At 34.9% G+C, this 22,995-nt stretch overlaps 1 protein-coding gene and 1 long non-coding RNA gene across 7 annotated transcripts in view; one reads left to right on the top strand and one right to left on the bottom strand.

Moving 5' to 3' along the window:
* The window catches only part of LOC141447142 (uncharacterized), a 188,989-nt gene that overhangs the window by 50,122 nt on the left and 115,872 nt on the right, over positions 1 to 22,995 (top strand). The gene's annotated exons all lie outside the window — the stretch shown is intronic.
* LOC141447152 (uncharacterized) overlaps positions 3,228 to 22,995 on the bottom strand; it is a 49,315-nt gene continuing 29,547 nt past the window's right edge. For 2 of the 4 annotated variants that reach the window (XR_012454158.1, XR_012454159.1), the window contains 3 exons: positions 19,163 to 19,330; positions 17,094 to 19,043; positions 3,228 to 4,245 (listed from right to left, as the gene is read on the bottom strand). This is a non-coding gene — a long non-coding RNA (uncharacterized lncRNA). Of the gene's footprint in view, positions 4,246 to 17,093; positions 19,044 to 19,162; positions 19,331 to 22,801; positions 22,929 to 22,995 lie in introns of those variants that run through there. The other 2 variants (XR_012454160.1, XR_012454161.1) reach the window with 2 other exon arrangements.

Raw genomic sequence — 22,995 nt, 5'->3', positions numbered from 1 at the left:
CTCCATCAATAAAAGAAACAGCAGAAAATGTAATAAGTAATGTAAATACGTAAGTAATGTAAATAATTGTAATATAACAATAAATGTTTATAATAAATAAATTCTTTTTGTAGGCTGTAAAAATGAAATTTTTAATTTTTTTAGTTAATAAATCTAATGGTTGCAGAAAAAATATAATATTTAACTCGAGTGTAAAGTATTTTCCTCACACTCGGCAATTTGCACTTGCACTCGCCTCGCTTCGCTCGCTCGTGCGTGCAAACCCTGTCTCTCGTGAGGAAAAGTACTACTTTCCGCACTTGTTAAATAAATAACTATTCTTGTAAAGATAAAATAGATTTGGAAAGTTAGCTACTTCGCCGCGAGCAGGCAATAACATTGAATAAGTCCCCTTGCTCTGCTTTAACAGTAAAATCTTAGAACTTCGAGAAAGACTTCGGGCATTAAAAAAGAAAGATAATATAGTGTAATATTATGGCCGACTCCGTCAGAGGAAAGCTGGAATATTTGCATTTTCTTGATTAGCTAGGCTTCCTTGTACTGTTTTAGTGCTTAAAAACCATAATGGTCAACTTTTCTAGTGATTATTTTGGCTAACTGCTGTTTTCTTACTGTTATTATTGCTACATTCTGGTTGGCACTTAAAAGTCGTTTTATTTCATTTTATTGTTTTGTTTAAACTTATTTTTGTAGTAAACCAGTAATATGTACCACTTGGGCAAGAAGAATTTCTGGGTTTTTCATACCTTTAACTTCTTCTTTGTTTTGTAAAAGAAAGTATTGCGGTCCATCTTGAATTTTAATAAATTAAACGAAAAGTAATAATGAATATTTCAAATAGAAGTGAATTAAAAAATGATAAAAAAACAAACAGTTTTAATGTCAAATTAATTTGCATTATCTGTTATAAATTTCATTTATAAGTGCAACAATGTAGTGCAAGAAGCCATCTTACTTCCAAACGCACGTTAGCCTGTGAATATCGCGTCCAAAGCATTTCTACACTTCAATTGTCAGTGTCCTAGGTCCTTTTCTGTACTCCTTATATACAGCAGACATACCTCAACATCCAAATACCATCCTTTCCATCTTTGCTGATGACACTGCAATCTTATCTCCTCATTTCAATCCTCTTATCGCTACACGAACTCTTCAAACGCACAACAACCATTTACAGGACTGGCTCAACAAATGGCGAATCAAAACTAACGTTACGAAATCCAAATATATAGTATTTACTCTGACGAAAAATCCTACCTCCCATCATCTTGAACCAAACTCCTGTACTAACTATGGACAAAGAACGCTACCTTGGACTGCAACTAGCCAAACGGTTGACATGGAATCCCCCATACTAGACTGGAAAGGCAAGAAACTAACCAACGCTACAAAACTTCTCGCCAGACTACTTGACAAACGATCTAAACTCAACCTACAAAACAAAAGACTCTTATACCCCTTGTTACTGCGACCTATTTGTGCTCATACGGCCATCGAAGTATGGGGATCGACTAAACGTTCCAATTCTTTACGCATTCAGACTTTACAATCAAAAATACTACGAAAACTACTTAACGCTCCATTCTATATTTCTATCCTCACCATTCATAATGACCACAAAATCCCCCTTTAATTAACGACTTTACTAAAACTTGTTTCTTAAAATTTCATTCCTCTACAGCAGCTCATCCTAATCCTTTAATTGAACACTTATTTTCTTCCACATTACCAGGTAATCCTCCAAGGAGATTGAAGAGAAGATGGCTCCGCGATCTACTCACCTCATAACAGTACAATAGTTCACGTTAATGGAGTGTCGGCCACTGGGTGCTTTCTCCAATCTTCATTAATGATTCAAGACATGATATTACACCATATTTGCTTGGTGCAACCACCGTTGTAGTCGCAAATTTCAATAAGAGTTAAAAAAAAAAACACTAATATTATCTTAAAAAGCATCAGATGCAGATTCTGTAACTTTACAAAAACTTGATTGTATCAATAAAATTACAGATGAAAAAGTAATTATTTACGTTTGTAATGATTATATATTCTATTTAAATACCAATTTAAATATAAGATCAGAAAGGATAAAGTGAAAATATAGTAGGATAATACTGTGTAAAGAGAAGTTTAAATATGCAGAAAGCGAAGCTAAAGTACGAAGGAAAAGAGAATAATTTAGAAGGGTTTTTATCAAAAGAAAAGGTAAGTATGATAAGTAAATGTGCAGTTGGCTCCCCATAGGGCAGCTAATAATAATATCCAGTAATACAAAAACTAGTGGCTCCCCTGAGATGTTTCATCTAATTTGGCGGGTGTATTCCCTGATAGCGCTGCACACCAGATTTACTCTTTGTTACTCTAATTATCATGCACCACTAATTAGTAAGACCAGATAATAACTTAAATATAATTAATGAACTTATGTAGATTAAATTACTAATAATGTTAACGAAATTAATAGTAGGCCAACAATTTATAACCTTCTTCTGATACAGGTTCTGAAGAATCATTACCCATTAATTAAATAACCTAAGAGGCTTTCCACCTTTAATACGGTTACATGAACATTGCCTTTATAGCTTTTGACCTAAATTCAAAATTTTACTCTCTTGAAGAAGTTAAGCTTAGACATTTAACCTTGGAAATTAGAAACATCTTCCCATTTATCTGGGAGCTTCTTCTGTCACTTCCATTTTATCTTTTTTAAAGATCCGAATTGTCAATTTTTGTTCAAATAAAAATTAATAAAGACTTTTGCCTTTCACTACTGCTTATGTTATAAAATTACCAGATTGTCTCATATATGTCGAATATAATTGTCTCATATTCGTACTGCAACTGCAGATTCCGATGCAATATTCTTTCTTTAGATTGGAAGATTGTTGGGCAAAAAATGTATTTAATATTGCTTTAGAAATATCAAACTTCACTGAGGTCTCAAAATTTGGGTATATCAACTAAACTTTGTGGCAATCGTTTTAGCTGGTAAATGGTAGTGTAATTTTAGGCAAACCTTCAGGATAACAAGGTTTATAACACAATATAACCTTGTGATAAATGCATTATCAAAATCTCATTAAATAAAGTAGATTGTATAGTAAATCGTAAATTTAATGCACAGTTTGTAACATGTTATTTTGAAAGATTTTTATCTTTTACACGTTATTGGTTGGCCTGATGTAAGAGGCGTGGCCATTAAATAACGAGACTATTGCTGTAAAACATTTTATTGTAAAATTTATACATATTTAGTTATTATTACCTTCAATATACACCCTTCCCTTATCCCTACAACGCTCCATGCGAATTTACCATTGTTCGAAACAGTGCTGGAAGTCTTTTTCTGTCAGCTACTGCATGACGCGTGCCGCTTTTTCTTTCACAGCTTCAATGGACTGAAATCGTGTTCCTTTTAATGCAGATTTGACTTTGGGGAACAGATCTAAAGTCACATGGGGCCAGGTCAGGCGAATAAGGCGGATGGCCTAAAACTGGGATGTTGTACTTGGCTAAAAACATCTTGACAGATAATGCAGTGTGAGCCGGCGCGTTGTCTTGCTGGAGAACCCCGTGACTTGTTCTTCCACAAATCGGGTCGTTTTTCTCCTTACTCTTTCACGGAGTTGAGCAAGCACCTTACGGTAGTAATGTCGATTAATTATAATCGATATTTTCATCCGTTTTGGACGTGGAAGGGTGACCCGGGCGGTCATCATCTCCGACGTCTTCTCGGCCAACTTGGAAACTTAATAAAAGATAAGTTTCGGTAAAATTGGGTCGTTTTTCTCCTTAATCTTTCACGGAGTTGAGCAAGCACTTCGATTAATTATAATCGATATTTTCATCCGTTTTGGACGTGGAAGGGCCACCTTGTCATCCGGACATCATCTCCGACGTCTTCTCGGCCATCTTGGAAACGCTTGAACCACTCAAAAACTCGCGTACGTGATAAACATTCATCGCCATAAACTTCTTTTACCAAGTATCATGTGAAATTCACGACAATTCGTTGCTCTACTACGTGTGTAGTATCATGTTTTCGGCAAAACGAAACTAACACCTCTTACAGAAACGACGGTTCCGGTCAGACAGATTTCTCTACAAGCACGCGAGACGCTGCAATCGAAAGAGAAGGCTTTACGCTGCCCAGCTGTCGGTTGTTAAGATTTGGCGCATGCATACATAATTCTTCTGTAGCAGCATCAGTCTCGTTATTTAATAGCCACACCTCGTACAATTCTGTAAAACAAATAATTATTATTACTTAAACAGTGATTCTTTTATTAAAGAAAGTTTTTTTTTTTATTATGAGACGCCCTAAAAGCTTTGAAATAGTCAGATCAAAGATTGTTAACGAATGCTGCGAATGTCCTGACCAGCCAGAATAGCATAAGATTAAGCTAGACTTGGTGCCGCAGCACTAAGGCAAGAAGGTCCAACAAGAAGAGGGATAACCTCTAGCCTCGAACATTTTTCGAAAATGCCTGTGGGGCCAATAACGAATGGTTCTCAAAGAAGCATACTCTTTCTTAGAGAAGTGTCGCGAGAATGAAGCATTTCATCAAGATATGCCCGGACAGGTTTGACAAGACTCGCTCTACCTCAAAGTAAGAACGGTTAACGTCCAGGAATATTATCGAGCACTGCGAAACCCAATCACATTTATCAAAAATCCTTTGAATCACAAATTACATCAGGATGCAGTTTTACCTGCTTGTTAAAACATCATAATTACTACTTTTAAAAAATGTTTGTTAGAGAAGCAGGGAAATAAATGAAGATTTTTTTTCATTTATCTAAACAAAAAGACGGGAGTAAAAAGCACGGAAATCAAGTTAAATAAATGATTAGAAAACCAGTAAAATGAATGGCAAGATAAGGTAATGATGACGCTTTTTCCTGTTTATCTTAATTAAAATATGGCCTCATTTAATAATAAAAACATTTTATTGAAGAAGATAATTAAAATGAAGTCAAACATTCTGCGGACATATTGGACAAAACAGTTCACCAAATTAGCTGGGAAATAATTAATTTTTATACTGATTAATGTTTTTTTCATTTATGGAAATTTATAATTATTTTCATCCAATATATAAACGTTCAAATTGTTTTCTCATTAATATTACATTATTATTGAAAAGTAAATTATAATTCCAAAAGTAAATGTTTACATTAGATGGCAGTAGTTCGGATGCGCGTGTTTATATTGGGCCCCCCCAATATAAACTCAAATTGTTCTGGATTGCCGATTATTAATAATTAATCGATAATGAAACAATGTTATCTACAATTAATTTACATAGGTCGGCCAATTATTAGCAAGGTTTCGATTAAATATGCGTTTAATATGGATCTATAACTATTAATAATATGGTAAAATATATGTAAATTACGATTCGTAATTTACGGTTAAATAAATACTTTCAAAATTAAATTGCGGTTTTGAATCTTAATTTGTAGTTAAAGTTGTTTCTTTTTTAGAAGAGTAGTGATGTAAGGAGCGGTAATTGCGGAGACAAGTATTGTACTATTATAGAGTTCCATAATAATTGTTGAAAATGTGGTTAAGACTAGGAAAAGGAAACTCTACTCTAGATTTTTTTAGATTTTGAACGGCGGGACGGGACCCATGCCCCACGGCACTTCAGCCACCAAAAGGCTTATTGTGCCTTCCCTTGAGTCTAGTAGGTGAAACCTCCCCTTCTAAGAAGGTTGAGGGCTTTCCCTACCAGTTCCTTCTGCGCTATAATCTCCTCTGGTCTCAAAGTACGAAAGATATCGTAGCGCAGTCTCTCGATTTCAACGCAATCGAATAACAGGTGAGAGGCCGTTTCTTCCTCTTCCTGGCACAATCTGCACCGAACGGTTCCGTGTTAATAAGCCCTAACTTGTGCAGGTGCTTTCTGAACCTTCCGTGCCCTGTTGAATAGGCCTGTAATCAGAGTGATCTGATTCCTGCCCAAACCTAGAGTCACTTTGGTTCTTTGTTTGCACAAGGGCATAACCCTCTTGCTGTGTTTGACCCCAGGAAGCATCACCCAGTACTTTTCATGTTCACTCCAGATCCAATCTCTGAGAGCCTCACGAACTGCACCCCTAGTGATCCCCAGGACTGGTTCCGGGCCAATGAAGGGAGTGCTAGCTCCATTCCTGGCCAACTGATCAGCTATTTCATTCCCGTTAATCCCCACATGGCCTGGCACCCACTCCAGTCGGACTTTATTGTGCCGAGCCAGTTGATCTAGGGCCTTTTTACATTCCCAGACCCGGGAAGAGGTAGTTCTGAAGGAAGAGAGGGCCTTCATTGCCGCTTGACTGTCCGAAAAATGCAAATCTCCCCTATTTCTAAGATTCATTCGCAGATTTTCCCCGGCGCAAGTTAAAAAAAAAACTCTACTCTAAACTGATCGATCATCCTCTGACTTTGGATGAAAAGTTTAGAACCAGTCGGGATTACGATAAACAAGAGGTACGATTAGATATTAGGATAGTGATGGTGGCTATTCTTTTTTGGCTCCAAGAAAGAGGCTAAAAAGGATATTTCCTCGACGAGGAACATTAGAATTGTATTCATTTTCCCCCTTGTAATGCCGGTAATCAAAAATTCTCATTAACCCGGCATAGTTTTGTATTTAACTCATCAATAGAGTAGTTGTCTTCAACATCGTGGTCTCTTTATCTTGGGTTCCAAGATAGTGGATCTGTGAACCATGGGAACCAAGAAGCAGAACAAACTAGGAACCCTATGCTGTTTGCCAGTGGTAACAGTTAAGGTTTATTTAGCAGCAAATTTGAGACCATTTTGAGCGCAAAGATAATCTAAATTGATTTTAATAGAGAAATGCTATGCATTATAGGTGTCAGTGTGAATCACTTTGGTTCCACAAATTGCCAATTAAATCGCTTGTAAACGCTCTGACTAAGAGTTGAATCTAATGACGTTAAATCCCTGACTATAACCTTAATTCAAGACTTCAGCATGCATTAGTACAGAAAACTATTTATACTATATGTTTGATGAGAACTATTTAACAAGAATAACATTGATTCTACCAGCAAATATACTCTACATCTTCGCTAATTGAAGCTTTTAATGAGTTTCTTTTTGTTCGACGACTCTTCTGATGGTGATTAGCTAGGAAAATAATTTGTATCTCTTGAAGACTGCAAGATAATTCTACTTTTTCAATTACAGAACTCTTGATCACTTAAGTTCTATTGTAAGTTTTTAATTATTAAGTTATTTGGTGCTGTAAATAATTCATAAGATCGCAATAAAAGACATTATTTACTTAAATGCAAAACAAAATTTTTAGATTGTACAGTCGAACCTCGCTTAACGAGCATAATTCGTTCCAGAACCTTACTCGTTAAGCGAAATACTCGTTAAGCGAAACAATTTTTTTCATATAAATTAAAATAAAAGGGGATAATTGCTAGATCAGCCACACTTACACCATTTTCTCGTTTCTCAATGATTTTACGTTTCAATTCTAACGTTATTTTAATTCTTTTCGAACCCATTTTGTTAGAGGGATAACAAAATAAACACAATAATATTTAAACACAAATGTCACTATAAGGACTTCCCCTATACACCACTCATTCGGTGAAGTTCGGTTTCGACTGTATCAATGCATTAGATACGTGGAGAATATGAAACGCATATGCGTAAACAGGAATGACTAATCGAAGAATGCGCAGTTTTCGATGAGTCGGCGAAAACTGCGCAGTCAGCGAAATTTCATTAGAAAACTATCGTTATGCGAAACATCGCTCGCTATAAGAATCAATTTGTTTTACTCGTTATGCTAATTACTCGTTAAGAGAGGTGCTCGTTATGCGAGGTTCCACTGTATAACCTTTTATTGTAATAGAAGCTTTTGATACTTTTAATACTGCAACTTGTTTTGTCATACTTAATTCTCAATGGAAATGCTAAAAAGAAAAAATAATTAGTATACAGGGTGATCCATTTAAAACGCACCAATCGCTAATAACTTTTTAAGAAAACAGAATTTCGAAAAAACCCACGAAGTAAACTATGTTTTTTTTGGGTCTAGTTTTCAAATTTTCCACCCCCGAAGCTGTATCTTCATTTTTAGCGGAGTTACAGCCAAAAACCCGATTGGGGTTACATAAGGACCACTGGTTTTGACAATGATTATGGAAACTACATAAAAAACTGTGGAAAATGACGTTAATCCCGTTTCAATATCCCTAATATTAGTCGAGGTATTTAAGATCAAAGTTACAATTTTATCTATTCGTGAACGGTTTTCAGTATTAATTTTCCACCAGAAATACACGTTTCGGGAGGTCCTCTGACTGCGAAAAATGTTATTCGTGACGCAAAGTGAAAAAATAATAATAATTGAAGATTTTAAAACATGTAGTGTAATGTAATAGTTGTGGGTGAATCAGGATAAATTTGTTTTATCATCAAGTAAAAGCAATCATCACATCATTTTAAGCACTACTTGACCTATGATTACGGTAAGAATATCTTGCCCGTGAGGGGCGGGTGTTGGACTAGTGGTCATGAGCGTGGTTTTGTAAGTGGGAGATCCCCAGTTCGAATCCCGCGGGTGCAGTCATTCACAATACTTAATATGTACATCATAACACTTTTTTAAATAAAATGTAGTCAAACGTGGGATTCGAACTGGGGATCTCCCACTTACAAAGCTATGCTCTTGACCACTAGACAGACATCCTGGCAAGATATTCTTACCGTAATCATAGGTCAAGAAGTCCTGCATACTGGGTACATTAAAATGATGTGATGATTGCTTTTATTTGATGATAAAACAAATTTATCCTGATTCACCCACAACCATTAAATTACACTACATTCTTTAAAATCATCAATTATTGTTATTTTTGTTCTTTGCGTCACAAATAACATTTTTCGCAGGTAGAGGACCTCCCAAAACGTGTATTTCTGGTGGAAAATTAATATCGAAAACCATTCACGAATAGATAAAACTGTAACTTTGATCTTAAATATCTCGACCAATATTAGGGATATCAAAACGGGGTTAACGTCATTTTTCACAGTTTTTTATTTAGTTTTCATAATCATTGTCAAAACCAGTGGTCCTTATGAAACCCCAAACGGGTTTTTGGCTGTAACTCCGCAAAAAATGAATATAAAGCATCGGGGTGGAAAATTTGAAAACTAGACCCAAAAAAACATATAGTTTACTTCGTGGGTTTTTTCGAGATTCCGCTTTCCTAAAAAGTTATTAGCGATTGGGCCTGGATCACCCTGTATATCTTTGGGTATAAGTGGCCAACTTTAAAGAAAGCTGATAAAAACAAACATAATCCAGCAAAGTACTACTTCATATTGTTCAAAGATATGATTAGTTGTTGTGCTGGAACAAAATGGAATGTCAAGAAAGAATTTTAGTTTTTCCAGATTTTTTTTGTTTTCTTTTTTTGGCATTGGCTTCCGCCATACAGCCAGCATCGTCTAGGTGCTTATCACTAGAATATCACTTACTCTCCATTCTTACTTATAAATACATTCGCTTCACACATTCATCATTCTACTATATACCGCTATTTACATAAACTACTGCTAATGGATGGAGCAGCACTCAGTGCTCCTGCCATCCTTCTCGCTTAACCAAAATTAAAATCACGTAATCCTTCTCTAAGCATTTTGTTCCATTCATTCTAATTCGGCTATAGCTTCTAAATACATTCATATTTCATTGCTAGCTCTGCTATCGACTTAAGCACATAACTGTTGGTGGAGAATATAATGTCTTCGTAGCGAAATGGTGCATCTAAATACCTGTATATATCGTCAAACATTCGTTTCCTTTCTACTACATAACGTGGACATATCATTATTACATGTTTGAAATCTTCCTCCTCATTGCAATCTACGCAAATAGGAGAGGACCTTTTGTTGATCCTGTGTAGATACGATCCGCACACCGCGTGGTTCGCTCTCAGCCTGCTTATTGTCGTAACAACCCATTTATTAGTGAAAGTTCCCTTAAACCATGGTTGTCTAGGTAACTGATCTGCCATAGTTTTATAGAATCTACCTTTATCACCATTATTGTAATCTGTCTGCCATTTTTGTAGTGCTGCTTTTGCAATTATACCCTTGATATCGGTGTGTGGTAATTTATAATTAGCCATTTCCCCACTATTGGTGGCTTCCTTTGCAAGTGTATCAACAATTTCATTCTCTTTTATACCACAATGACCTCTTACCCACAAAAAATTAATGCAGACTCCCTTCTCTTTAAAAATGGCAATAGTTTCTACAATCTCTGCGATAATGTGATTCATTCCTGCAGACTGGTTGTGTATATGTGATAATTTACACAACGCACTCTGGCTGTCACTAATAATGGTATATTTTTTCTCCGACAACGAATAAATATATTTTAAAGCCGTTAAAATAGCAATTAGCTCCGCTGTATAGATGGACGCCTCATCTTCTAATTTAATTATCGTAAAATAGTTCCGAACCGGATCATACACAGCACTTCCGACTTTATTATTGATTTTGGACCCATCTGTAAATAAACGATATGAGCCCGGATAATGGGAAGAAATGTAATCTTCGAAGGCCGCGGTTCCCATCTTTTCCGGTACCTTTATCAAGTCGAAGGAAGTGTTAACACTTAATTCGCTCAATAAATGTTCGTATTTTAAGTTGTACACATCTAACTTATTATTAGAATATACCTTATCTCTAAAGGTAGAGATTCTAATAAAACTTTCTGTGTAAATGGGGCCTTTCTTTTTTGTCCAATATTTGTGAGTGAGGACTTCGGTATTTAATTGGCTTATTTTGTTATAAATTATTCGGTTCGTGGCTAATTTTTTTAAGACATATCGATCGGACAGTACTTCTATTCTATAAGCGAGCAGTAATTCGCCAGCCTCTGCGTACATTACGTCTACAGGTGTGCTGTTCAAGAATCCGAGACACAATCTGATACATTTATTTTGTAATACGTGAAGGGGTCGCATAACATACTTGCAGGCCTGACCCTACAGAAAACACCCGTAATCCAGTACCGCTCTTATTGTGGCCCTGTAGAACATTAGGGACACCTCCGGGTCCGCCCCCCACTTCCTATGGGAAAAGGCTCGTAATGTGTTGAAGTACTTTTCTATTTTTAGTTCCACGGTTTCGATGTGTTTTTTCCAATTAAGTACTTTGTCCATTGTCAACCCTAAGAATTTTGCGGACATTTGGCATGGAAATTTCCAGTTCGTCAGTACCATCTCACCGGAGAGGCCCAATCTCCTCTTTCTAGTAAAAGGGCAGAGAACTGATTTTCCAGATTTTGGGGAGAACTTGTTTTCGCTTTTTCTTCCTTAGAGAAGTGCATGAGGAACCAAAAAAATGCATACTTCTTGTTCACAACTTAATGACTAAAATTCTAAATTAATCTGATACTTCATTTTCAGCAGTCATGAGATGAAGTAAAAATAAAACAAAAAATAAATGACGAACAGTCATAAAAACAAGTTCATAATCAAACAAAAAATTTACCAATAACTATATTAACAACTAAGGAAGAACAAAATAGTAATATTTGATAAATAAATATACATAAAATATAATATATATGTGGCCACCCCTTAGACATTATAACGTTATATAAAAATATCCCAAGGGTATTTGAAGTTACTACCTCGGCTTCTTAAAGACGTATGTAGTAAATATTGGCACATCGTACAATTTATATTTCCTCTAGAGGGTATGATTCTTGAGGGAAAAAATATGATGTTCAGTTATTGGACGCGGAGAAAGAGGATGTACTCCAGCTAGCATTACCGTATATAAGGTAAAAATGACTTTTTAAAAAAGGGTAATTTTTTGACAAAGAAGAGTGATGCATTTTCTAGGATATACTTACTTTTATTTATTACTCAGTATTAGACAACTTATACTGAATAACCATATTGTATTATTTACCACATAAAATCAGGCTGAGAGCGAACCACGCGGTGTGCGGATCGTATCTTCACAGGATCAACAAAAGGTCCTCTCCTCTTTGCGTAGATTGCAGTGAGGTGGAGGATTTCAGGACATATAATAATGGATATGTCCACATTATGTAGTAGAAAGGAAACGAATGTTTGGCGACATATACAGGTATTTAGATGCACCATTTCGCTACGAAGACATAATATTCTCCACCAACATCTATGTGCTTAAATCTATAGCAGAGCTAGCAATGAAATATGAATGTATTTAAAAGTTATAGCCGATTAGAATGAATGGAAGAAAATGATTGGAGAAGGTTTACGTGATTTTAATTTCGGTTAAGCTATAAGGATGGCAGGAATATAGAGTACTGATCCATCCATTAGTTGTAAGGTTTATGTAAATAGTTGTATATAGTAGAGGGATGAATGTGTGAAGCGAATGTATTTATAAGTAAGAATGGAGAGTGAGTGATATTCTATTGATAAGCACCTAGACGATGCTGGCTGTATGGCGAAAGCCAATGCCAAAAAAAGACAAAAATAAAACCATTTACGTTTTAATATTTATTAATTACATTTTAGAGTTAAACAGTTTGAATTACCTATTACTTTATAAACATTTTATTAAGAGCGACAGACCGTAGAAATATTAAGAACCTTAAAGAAGTTGATAGTTAATAGAATAAAAATAATAATACGAAAAATATTTTATTTGAATTAAACTTTTTGAGAGAAACCTGAGTGTTAAAGCTACCTAAGTAACAAAAAGTCAAACAATACCTATTCGGGGCGTCAACTTCAATGTATGTAAATATGCTTATTTTATACATTCATTTAGAGGGTGAGAGTCTACTTAATTGGTAGAAGCGTCTAATTTAGATTTAAAGTGCACAAAATAAAGCATAAACAGACTACACTGAGAGGCAAAAAAATTGGCCACCCTTAAAATATGTATTTAACCATTCGTTATTGCAAAAATAAAGTATTTTTAGCATGCATTGTTGATAAACGTATGGTAGCTTAAAGAAATGATAAGGAAATTCAAAATAGGGAAATAAAGAAATATGGAAAAACAAAAAAAATAAGACAAACAAATCCTTAGCACACCGTTTGTTTTTGTAAACTTTGATCTCTAATCCTTGAAATTCACAGTCATGTGGTTTGGACCAGGATTAATTTGAAGCTCGAACTGAATTAATTTTTATAGAGTGGGTCTCTATAACAGGCTGCTGGCTACATAGACCGACATACTTTCGGAAGCTGTTTGAACCAATTCCTACCACACGTCGGCGAGGAATTTTCGTATAAAACACGATAATGCACGGCCTCCTACAGCAGAGATTGTTTCCCGCTACCTGGAAGACGCATCAATCCGATGTTTAGAGTGGGCCCAGCGTGTAGTCCAGATCTAAAGCCGATTGCAAATCTTTGGAATGAGTTGTCAAGACGAATTAAGAGACGTCCAACACTAGCAGATTCTCTTCGTTAAGGGTTGCACTAGCGGACGAATAAGAAAATATCCCTCAGGAAATTATTCAAAATCCTATTAGGTCAATGCCCAGTCGAATGCAAGCACTAATAAACGCAAGAGGTGGAAACATGTCCTATTAATTGGAAAATGAACCTTTTGTTAATTTCCAAATTACTTAATAATTTTTCTTTTTTTAAAATACTACCTGTTATTATTTACCTTTAATATTCCTAAGTATGTTACAAGTGGCCTGTTATTTATTCTAAAAGTATGTGAAGACGTTAATAAAAATTTGATTGGAAATCAGTACACATACTGAAGGGTGGCCAATTTTTTTGCCTCTCAATGTAGGAGTCTAGATGGGGATCATTTTATTTCATTCGGTTTTTATAGTTTTAAAAAAATATGAAAACGAGAGTGAGGTAGTATTGTATTTTGTACAAAAGTTTAGTGATTCTATACATTTCTATAAATCAGTATGTTCTATAATTCTATAACATCGTCTTAATACATATTTCAAAACTTCAAATTGCTCCTTAGGTACGCTGTTTTTTTTTTAACTGTACACAGAGAATCAATACTAGCAGAGCAGTGTTACTGTATTTTGTAGCTAAAGAAAAGAGATATCATTCTAGTAAGCAACAACATATTCATTCTTCTGCTTTCTGCCAACAGCTTCATTTTACAAACTATAACAATTCTATACAATATATTCTATTCAACAACAGAAATGGAATATCTACGAGGGTCGTTTGAAAAGTCCGTGCAAAGTCAGAGAGATAGCACCACTGGCGCGTATCGAGGTTATGTTTAGTTAGTAGCATCTCTTGGAAGAACACACACCAAGTTTCAGCCAGATCGGTCTATTTCTTTGTGTTTGGCATTCGTTTGAATCGAGGAAGTCGAGTGATTTTCAAAAAAATGGACGAAAAAGAATTTCGTGTGTTGATTAAACACTACTTTATGAAAGGCAAAACGCCTCAGGAGACTAAAGAGAAGCTTGATAAACATTATGGTGACTCTGCACCTTCGATTAGAACAGTTTATAAGTGGTTTCAAAATTTTCGGAGTGGCCATATGGGCACAAGTGACGCTGAACGTTCTGGACGCCCTGTTAGAGGTTACTACTCCAGAAATCATTGATAAAATCCATGATATGGTGATGGATGACAGAAGAGTGAAGGTGCGTGAGATTGCTAGTGCTGTGGGCATCTCGAATGAACGGGTACATAATATTTTCCATCAACATTTGGACATGACAAAGCTATCCGCAAGATGGGTGCCGCGATTGCTCACGCTTGACCAAAAACGAAATCGTGTGAAGTGTTGCAAGGACGGTTTGCAGCTGTTCCAGAAGAATCCGCAGGACTTAAACGTCGTTTCGTCACTGTGGATGAAACATGGATACATCACTACACTCCTGAGACCAAAGAACAATCTAAACAATGGGTTACTAAGGGGGAATCTGCGCCAAAAAAGGCGAAGACCGTTCCTTCGGCCGGAAAGATTATGGCGACTGTCTTTTGGGATTCGCAAGGAATAATCCTCATCTACTATCTGGAAAAGGGTAAAACTATTACAGGTGCATATTATTCATCGTTATTGGACCGTTTGAAAACCGAGCTGCAAGAAAAACGCCCACGATTGGCCCACAAAAAAGTCCTTTTCCATCACGACAACGCACTAGCTCACACCTCAGCAGTTGTGGTCGCAAAATTAATGGAAATAGGGTTCCAACTCGTTTCACATCCCCCCTATTCTCCAGACTTGGCTCCCTCGGACTACTATTTGTTCCCCAATATGAAGAAATGGCTGGCGAGAAAAAGATTATATTCAAACGAGGAGGTGATTGCAGAAACGAATGGCTATTTTTCAGAGTTGGACAAATCCTATTCAAACTAGAGCAGCGTTGGACGAAGTGTATAAGCCTAAAAGGAGACTATGTTGAAAAATAAAAAAGGTTTACCCCAAAAAATTAAGTAGTTTTTATTTTTGCACGGACTTTTCAAACGACCCTCGTAGATACCAAACTAGAGAATCTAAACTAATCTCTTCCAAGCTTGTTTTTGTTTGATCAAATTGTTATTGGACAGAAAGTTCTTGTTTAGGATACTTGTTTTGCTCAGTATTAATTTGGGTTTTTAAATTTGAGTACCAAATAAGAACTAATGTGAAAAACTCAAAAGACTTTTTCTTCCTGACGAAATAAGGAATACACTTAGAAAAGAATAGTAACAGAAAAGAAGGTTATGATTATGATAATTTTATCCTGCCAGAGCAAAGCTTGATAGATTTTTATTTTTTTAAAGAAAGTATTATTCAAAATTTCAAGAATCAACTTCTCGGAGCTGCTTTTTCATGTCAGGATATATTTTGATTATCCTTGCAGCAAAGTTCATATTCATACGAACAGCAATGTTATTGAAGAAAGTGTAAGTAAATGGGATCATTTTTTCCCCCAAAGAAGATATATTTTTGAAAAAAAATCTTATCTGTATGTCTCCATCTACTTTTTGATATCTTACATTTTACTTACATTGATTTTTTGATGAGTTGAGAACTAGCTATTCTATTTTACATAACATTTTACTTTAATTTTCGTGGCTTTGGTTGAGTCCCAAAATGGCAGCATGTACCAATTTTTGAAGTAAGGTTTCTTGTCTGATGAGATACCTGCTATTCTAGTTTGGGCCAATTTAGTAAGCTTCTTAGGCAATTAAAGGTAATCTTAGGCAATCCCAAATTGTTACACAATATTTACTTATCACATTGATATAAAGGCGTCCCTTAATAGAGAACAGCCAGATAGAAATTGTGTTCCAAAACCCAATGAATTTCCTTAATTTAATAAATTGTGTGTACAGTTTGAAATTTTCAGTCATAATATGTAAGTGTATTATCTAAACGATCCTACCTAAAATAGTCCATCAAGGGTAGATCCAATTTGCATATTCAGAAATCATGCATAAATTACATTAAACTACTTAACATGTGGCCCACCAGTCGCTGGGTAATGTTACTAACTATTGTAGGTAGTCTAAGGCTTCAGATGACAATATATTGGCATCAAAGTGTTAATACATATTGCTACCCACTGAACAATTAATATGATCAGCTTTATAATTACATGTAACTTACGATAATTAATCGATAGTAACATTGAAATGTGTAAACTATGAAAGCAACTGTAACAGTAATTGAAATTATTAAAGTATCCAAATTTGGTTTTACACTTTTAGTATTAGTCTATAAAGAATTTCGTTAACTAAGAGAAGTTAGCTATATTATATGATCGTATCATTCAGATGGTTAATATTGTAATCATAATTTGTAATAAGTAATGATAATATTGGGCATCAGTAGCAACTGCACAATTGTCACTTACGATTGAACAGTTTTTAATTAAATGCAGTCTAAAGAGCCATCTTGCTGACATCTTGTACTGTTTGTAGTAATACAACTGGATTTAAAGTTAAAGCATTAAAAAGATTATGAAATTTTGCTTGCGATATGAACTTTAGAGAACTCTGCATGTTTCGTTTATGGTGTTTACTGGAATAATAACTTCTAATTTGTTAATTAAACCACAAAGTATATATTTGAAGGTATAAAAGGCAACCAGGCTGCCAAAATATCTTACCTAAGACCTAGGCGACAGCTAATTTAGTTTCATTATTGGCCCATAGATAGTGTCACAGTGACTAAGCTAGGCCTCCTCACATATAGAGAGCAGTTGATAACCTCCAGGCTAACCTGACTAGCGAGCCAAGGGAGGCACCATTGAGAAGGCACAGTACATGCTAAACAAGTTGAGTAAAGTGCATTATTTGTTAAATTAACTTATAAGTTTGATCCTTTACAAGAAAGATATTGATCATTTAAATATGTAGTAGGAGGTTTCCAATGTTTTTGGTAATTAAACGCAACTCTCCCAAAATTACCAAATAATTATTAAACCTTCTTGTTTGTAACAGATGTACAATTAATTTTTAACCACTTTGTGTATGCTTGAGAACATCTAACGCTCTTAACATATGATTTTTCTTAGAAAATTCACTCGCAAAACTGACTTATTTCCCGATATTAAGAAAAATACTAGCTTTACTGCCTTGGCAATATGTTTAGTAGAAAGGGGATGAAAAAATACATAAAAATGACCTATCGCGTGCTCTTCTTTCTCTTTGATAACAAGTTAAAAAACTGAAATATATGATTAATAAATACCAGATTTTGAAATAGCACCTTTAATTTTGAAGATATCGAATTGCGGTTTCCAGTTTCTTTCATAACTTTTTATACTCTTTAAAACTGTGTATATGAAAATGGGTGGTCAACTGCGAACCCTTACTTTTGGTCGCGCGTCAGCCGCATATGCGGGCAGGAATCTAAAATCAAGTCACATATTCACAGAAACTAGAGGTGACGGGCAACAAATTTTTCCTCTACCATTTTTTGCTCAGATCAATCGTTTAAGTATAAGTTTTAATTAAAGTTATCAAATCTTGTTCTTAAACATCTGATAGAAAAACACTAGAGAAGTAAAGAAGATATTAATGAAAAAGTATTATGAAAGTGCCTGTTTGATAATTTTGCATAATTTATCTAGAACTAAAACAACGCTTCAATTTAAAAAAATAAAATGTAAAAATAATATAACATAATCAGATGGAATGGAAATTATTAAGGAGGCAATTTCTTAATGGATTATTAAGAATCACAATTTCTGTTGACATGAAAGAAATTAAGTTATCAATGTAAAATTAAACATGTTCATTAAGTGCAATAACTTGTAATCCATTTGAAAGACGACATAATAAAAGAAGTTATAGTTGTAATCTTTGTGAAAATCGAGGTAGCCCAAAGATAGTTTTAAGGTGGAACAGGCCGCAAGCCTTAATCCCTGAACTGTAGGAGATGATAAATTATGGTTGGACATTTGGTCATACATGGGGCAAAGTCCCGGTCGTTGACAATGACAAAGAGGTTTCTTATGGTACATAGTTCCCAGGTTACAAGCTTTAAACCTTTTCTTTTTTTACGGTTCATAGCCTTCTGCTGTGCTTGTAAATAGCGGGGTATTACCAACCTAGGTTTTCAATGTAGCAAATAATATCAGTGACTTTGCCATACTTGTCAATTCACTCACCCTAAGAAATGGACCAATAAAATCAATGAAATACTTACAGGAAATAGTTCCATTAAATGTACTATCTTAAAGTAAACAAATCAAGCTAATTGCTATTTTTCACAATGTTCAACAGTGCTGTTTCTTCAGAATGATATAGCGTGATAGATGACCGCCAGCGTCTACAGCTTATGTTCTATTGAATGGAACCTGACCTTTGACTGGATCGCAACTGTTGAGTACCTAGACAATACATCGAACATTTACTTTTAATGTACTTACTGCCATCTGCTACGGCTAATATTCGTTCTCAGTTAGCAAGTTATTAGCGTAACTAGTATTTCGTTTTGTCTGGTAACTGCGTAGGCAGAGACAGAACAAAGAAACCTTTGCAAGATAGTCATCAGTTGCACGTTTTCATGAGTATACCAATTTCTAAAATCACCAAATTAAGAGGTAGGTCATCTGAAAAAAAAAAAAATCTTTAGGATTTAATTCAGTAAACTTTATAAAAAAATTAGTGCAAAATATCAAACATGATCTCATAGTGTACAAGGTTTGTTTACTTTTAACGTGCACCTTACCTAAGTTAAAGGTAGGTTCTTCTACTGTTCTCTTCTGTAAAGTTTATATAAGCGGGCCCAAGTTAAAATGATATTAGAGCATGCTGATGACAGATTTATCAGAGGTAAAGTTTTATTTCACCATTTAAAAGAAATTCTGTCCTTGTAAGAGAGTGAAATCAATTTTATCTGTAAAAAAACAAGTAGGTATATCAGATTAATTATGCAACAAGTATGTTTTTTTAAATTACATCAAATTATTTTTCGAATTGTACTGCTCCGAATTATGCAATTAAATTAGGAATATAAACCAAAGCAAAGTTGATAAATAGTTTCAGACTATTGGGTGGGTTTGTTCTACAGGCTCTTCAGCCGAAATTATGCCGATCCTTTGCGGCCATAAAATGGAAAAGATCAAGTCCATTGCAGTTTGTGAATTGTTTCATTTAGTCTTGGTGTACCAGAGGATCATTAAAACCCAATCAGACAGAATATAAGAAATAACTGTTTCCTCCCTTATTATCACAGTCCGCTAAGGTGACGGTGACCCATAGACTGAGGCTGACTTCTGCTTAGACCATTGTGGCGGCAAAGCTACAGGTTTTATAACCAGACATTAACCTTTTTAGTTACTGTTACAGTTTCCTCTTTGAGCTTCGAACGTTCTGGACTTTAATTACTTGTGTTTTTATAAAGTTATTAATGTATTTTTTGTGTTTTTAAATAAATAAAGAATTTTGTTTTGCGTACTCTGGTGACTCCTAATAATTGTGCTTCACCTTCCTAATTAAAATATTGAGTGGTAGCTCCAACTGGATAAATACCACCAAACTGTTGACCCCGACGTGATAGAGTATGCTGACTCTCCAGCCCAAAAAAAAAAGCTCCAAAAACCCTTAGGTAAAGTGAATGTCCTCCAGAATTGCCATCATTTCTTCAGTACTGGATCCAAAGAAAGGCCACGCCCAATCTTGGTCATCTACATATTACACGAGAACAACTTTTATCTTCTGGCGGCATCTTCTGTTGACATCTAAGCGAAATTTTTCAAAAGACTTTTGATTTTTGAGTTACAGTTTGTAGTGAGCGCTAACAATGATGTCGTTTAGCCCCCAGAGGAATCCGTAAATAGTACTAAGGCACATCGATAGTTAACAGCTATCGATGTCGACCACCTTCCTCTTTGGTGGGGCACAGGAGATGGTGCTCTGGTCGCGGCAACAGAGAGAGGCTCTTGTTGTTTTGGTATTCATAAATACGTTAAGGTCGCAACCTGTGTTGGCAATTGTAATATAGAGTTCATACTTAGTTTAGTTATTTCATGTGTTTAACTTTGTATTTTATACTATAAAAACCTAGATTAATAAATATTTTGTATATTTCAATGAGTTCGTTACCCAGTTACCACTCAATGCTCCAACAAGTTTAGAGTTACCTACACACTAAATGAAAGTGAGAGAGAATGATGGTTTGAGGTTCTTTTCCCAAGAAATAACCTCAAAACTGCTATTTCAAAAATCAATAAACTACACGATTACAGTACTACCACTTACTAGAAGAGTAAAAGAAAATTAAAATGAATCTCTATCCGTCATATCGATAGATACAATTTTCTCGTTCGAACTAATAACCAATTCGATTAGTTTAAGTATGTAATGAAGAAGAGGCACCACTTAGAAAAACATTTGGCACCAAATTTGAAATTAGGTTATCTTTAACTGATATTTATGCAGAAACGGTATTACCAAAAGTTTAAATCTCAAAGCGACTCATAAATTTAAATTTTAAGAGAAAAATTTACATGTTTTTTGAATAATTAACCTTAATTTAATTTTCGTTTTAACTCTCAACTGGTAGTATTTTATCGATCTTTAACTAAGCTTAGTTACTAGTATATAACCACAAATGTTATTTATTTCTTAGCTTGTATATACGACTTTGCTTTTAGATAAATTAAAGATGTGCGTCCAGAAAAGTAGCATTACCTAATAGAAAGAGGTTTCTACCCAGTTCTGGGTTGTTTAAATCACCTAGGTAACAGCAGGGTCCCAGACTTGATTCTCCTGAGAGCTTCAAAATTTATTTTAGCAATTTCTAAAATTTGTGCTTGGATTATTTAAAAATGTAATAATTATAAACCTTTTATTTTTTATGTTTTTTTAGAACTTTAAAAATTTGGAAAAGCTTGTTGAATGTTCACACTAAATCTTTGTGATACCTAATTAAAGGAGGTTAACTTTTAGACATTCAAATGATATACATATATTATTTATTCGAACGTAAGGAATGCAGTTAACATAAATACATATTATTAATTACTAGAATACCGTCATGTAATTATTTTAAAAGCAAGTGGCAAATGTAATACTGCAGTGTTGTTGGTATGTAGTCCGTATTGCGGTCATTTTACTTCGTTTCAATCGATTAAATAATATTCCCTTAAAATTGTAGCGGAATATTTAACTTATCTTTGGAATCGTTAATTAAGCAAATGGTTTCTAAGACTTGTACAATGAGACATTTATTTATAATTTTTAATTACTATATTGATGGATATTATTGCTAGTTCATTTAAAAGTGAGGCAGGTTAGGTTTTTAATTGCTATCTACTAAGAGTTGGGATTAACAAGAAGGAGCGAAATATTAGAACATTAGAACTGGTCTGAGGGTTGGCCCCCCAGCTAAGGGAAGAGAATGTAACCGTTTTTTATGTTACATAAAACAATTTTAGAGTAGGCATTAGGTCAGCACACGAAGCATCTGGGGTTCAAACTCAGGGCAATTTAGAGGGGGCCCAGAACCCTGAGGTTTTAGAGCCACCTTCGTTGTTCACAAGGAAGAGCACTTCCTCGAATGATTTGAATGGTATCCGATTGCATGATGAGTTGGTATGAATTAGAACTAAAAAAAAGGGATGGGACCTACGCCCCACGTTATCGCAGCCACAAGAGGCTTATTGAGTCAGCCACCTTTTTTGGATCTAGTAGACGAAACCTTCCCTACTATGACTTGGTATGAAGGATGATGTACTTTTTATTAATAAAGGAGTTGGCTAAAAGTGCCAAAATAACATTTCTATTGTTACAACATCATTTCTAATGCTATAACTAACCCTGATATCGCTGAATAGCACTCCCGAACATGCACCCTCCCGTGCAAGACGAGAGATGGCAGACCAAGGATTTCGAATGGTGTTGCAAGAACTACTAAATTTCATGGATGGTAAAATTGGGAACGTAGAAGGGGCATTGAGCTGAGGATTTTGCATTAAAAAGATCATAATCGCTGGAAGTCGGAACGTTTGGTTTAACTCCAAAGTTCAATTCCGTACGATCAGATAGTATTTAAATTAGTATTGAATACAAGTCATTCGTTGTTTATTGAGAGACTTGATCTGATCAAATAGTCAGTAACCTCTGTTGAGTTCAATTCTTTTTAACCATATTCCAATTTAAGCAATTACTTAAAATAATATAGTTAGGAATCCACTTTTTGGAAACGAATTAGGGCACATGATATGTGGTTATGTTGCTTTCAATTTTATCCGATATATTCGATACCATAAATCTATAGTCAAGATAGATGTGAGTCAAGTGCTTTACATCAGTATTTAGTAAATTAAGGTCCTTCCACTAAATGATAAGCGAATGTTTTACTTACTTTGCGATTATCTGTTATTTAAACCATTGTAAAATGGAGTTTAGTTCTTTTGATAAGGAACTAGCCTTGAGTTTCAGCTAAAATAATTCATTTATGTTGTTTAAATGTGTTGCTGATTGAGGTTGACGGAAAATATTAAAGAATTGCACTATTTATAGTTTACATTTCTTGACTTACACATAACATTCTTTTTA

The sequence above is a fragment of the Rhodnius prolixus genome, unplaced genomic scaffold (assembly GCF_049639745.1).
Source record: "Rhodnius prolixus isolate KJV_2025 unplaced genomic scaffold, Rpr scaffold_7, whole genome shotgun sequence".
NCBI lineage: Eukaryota > Metazoa > Arthropoda > Insecta > Hemiptera > Reduviidae > Rhodnius > Rhodnius prolixus.
Note: the sequence above shows the minus strand (reverse complement) of the source record. Positions and strands in the feature narration are given on the sequence as shown.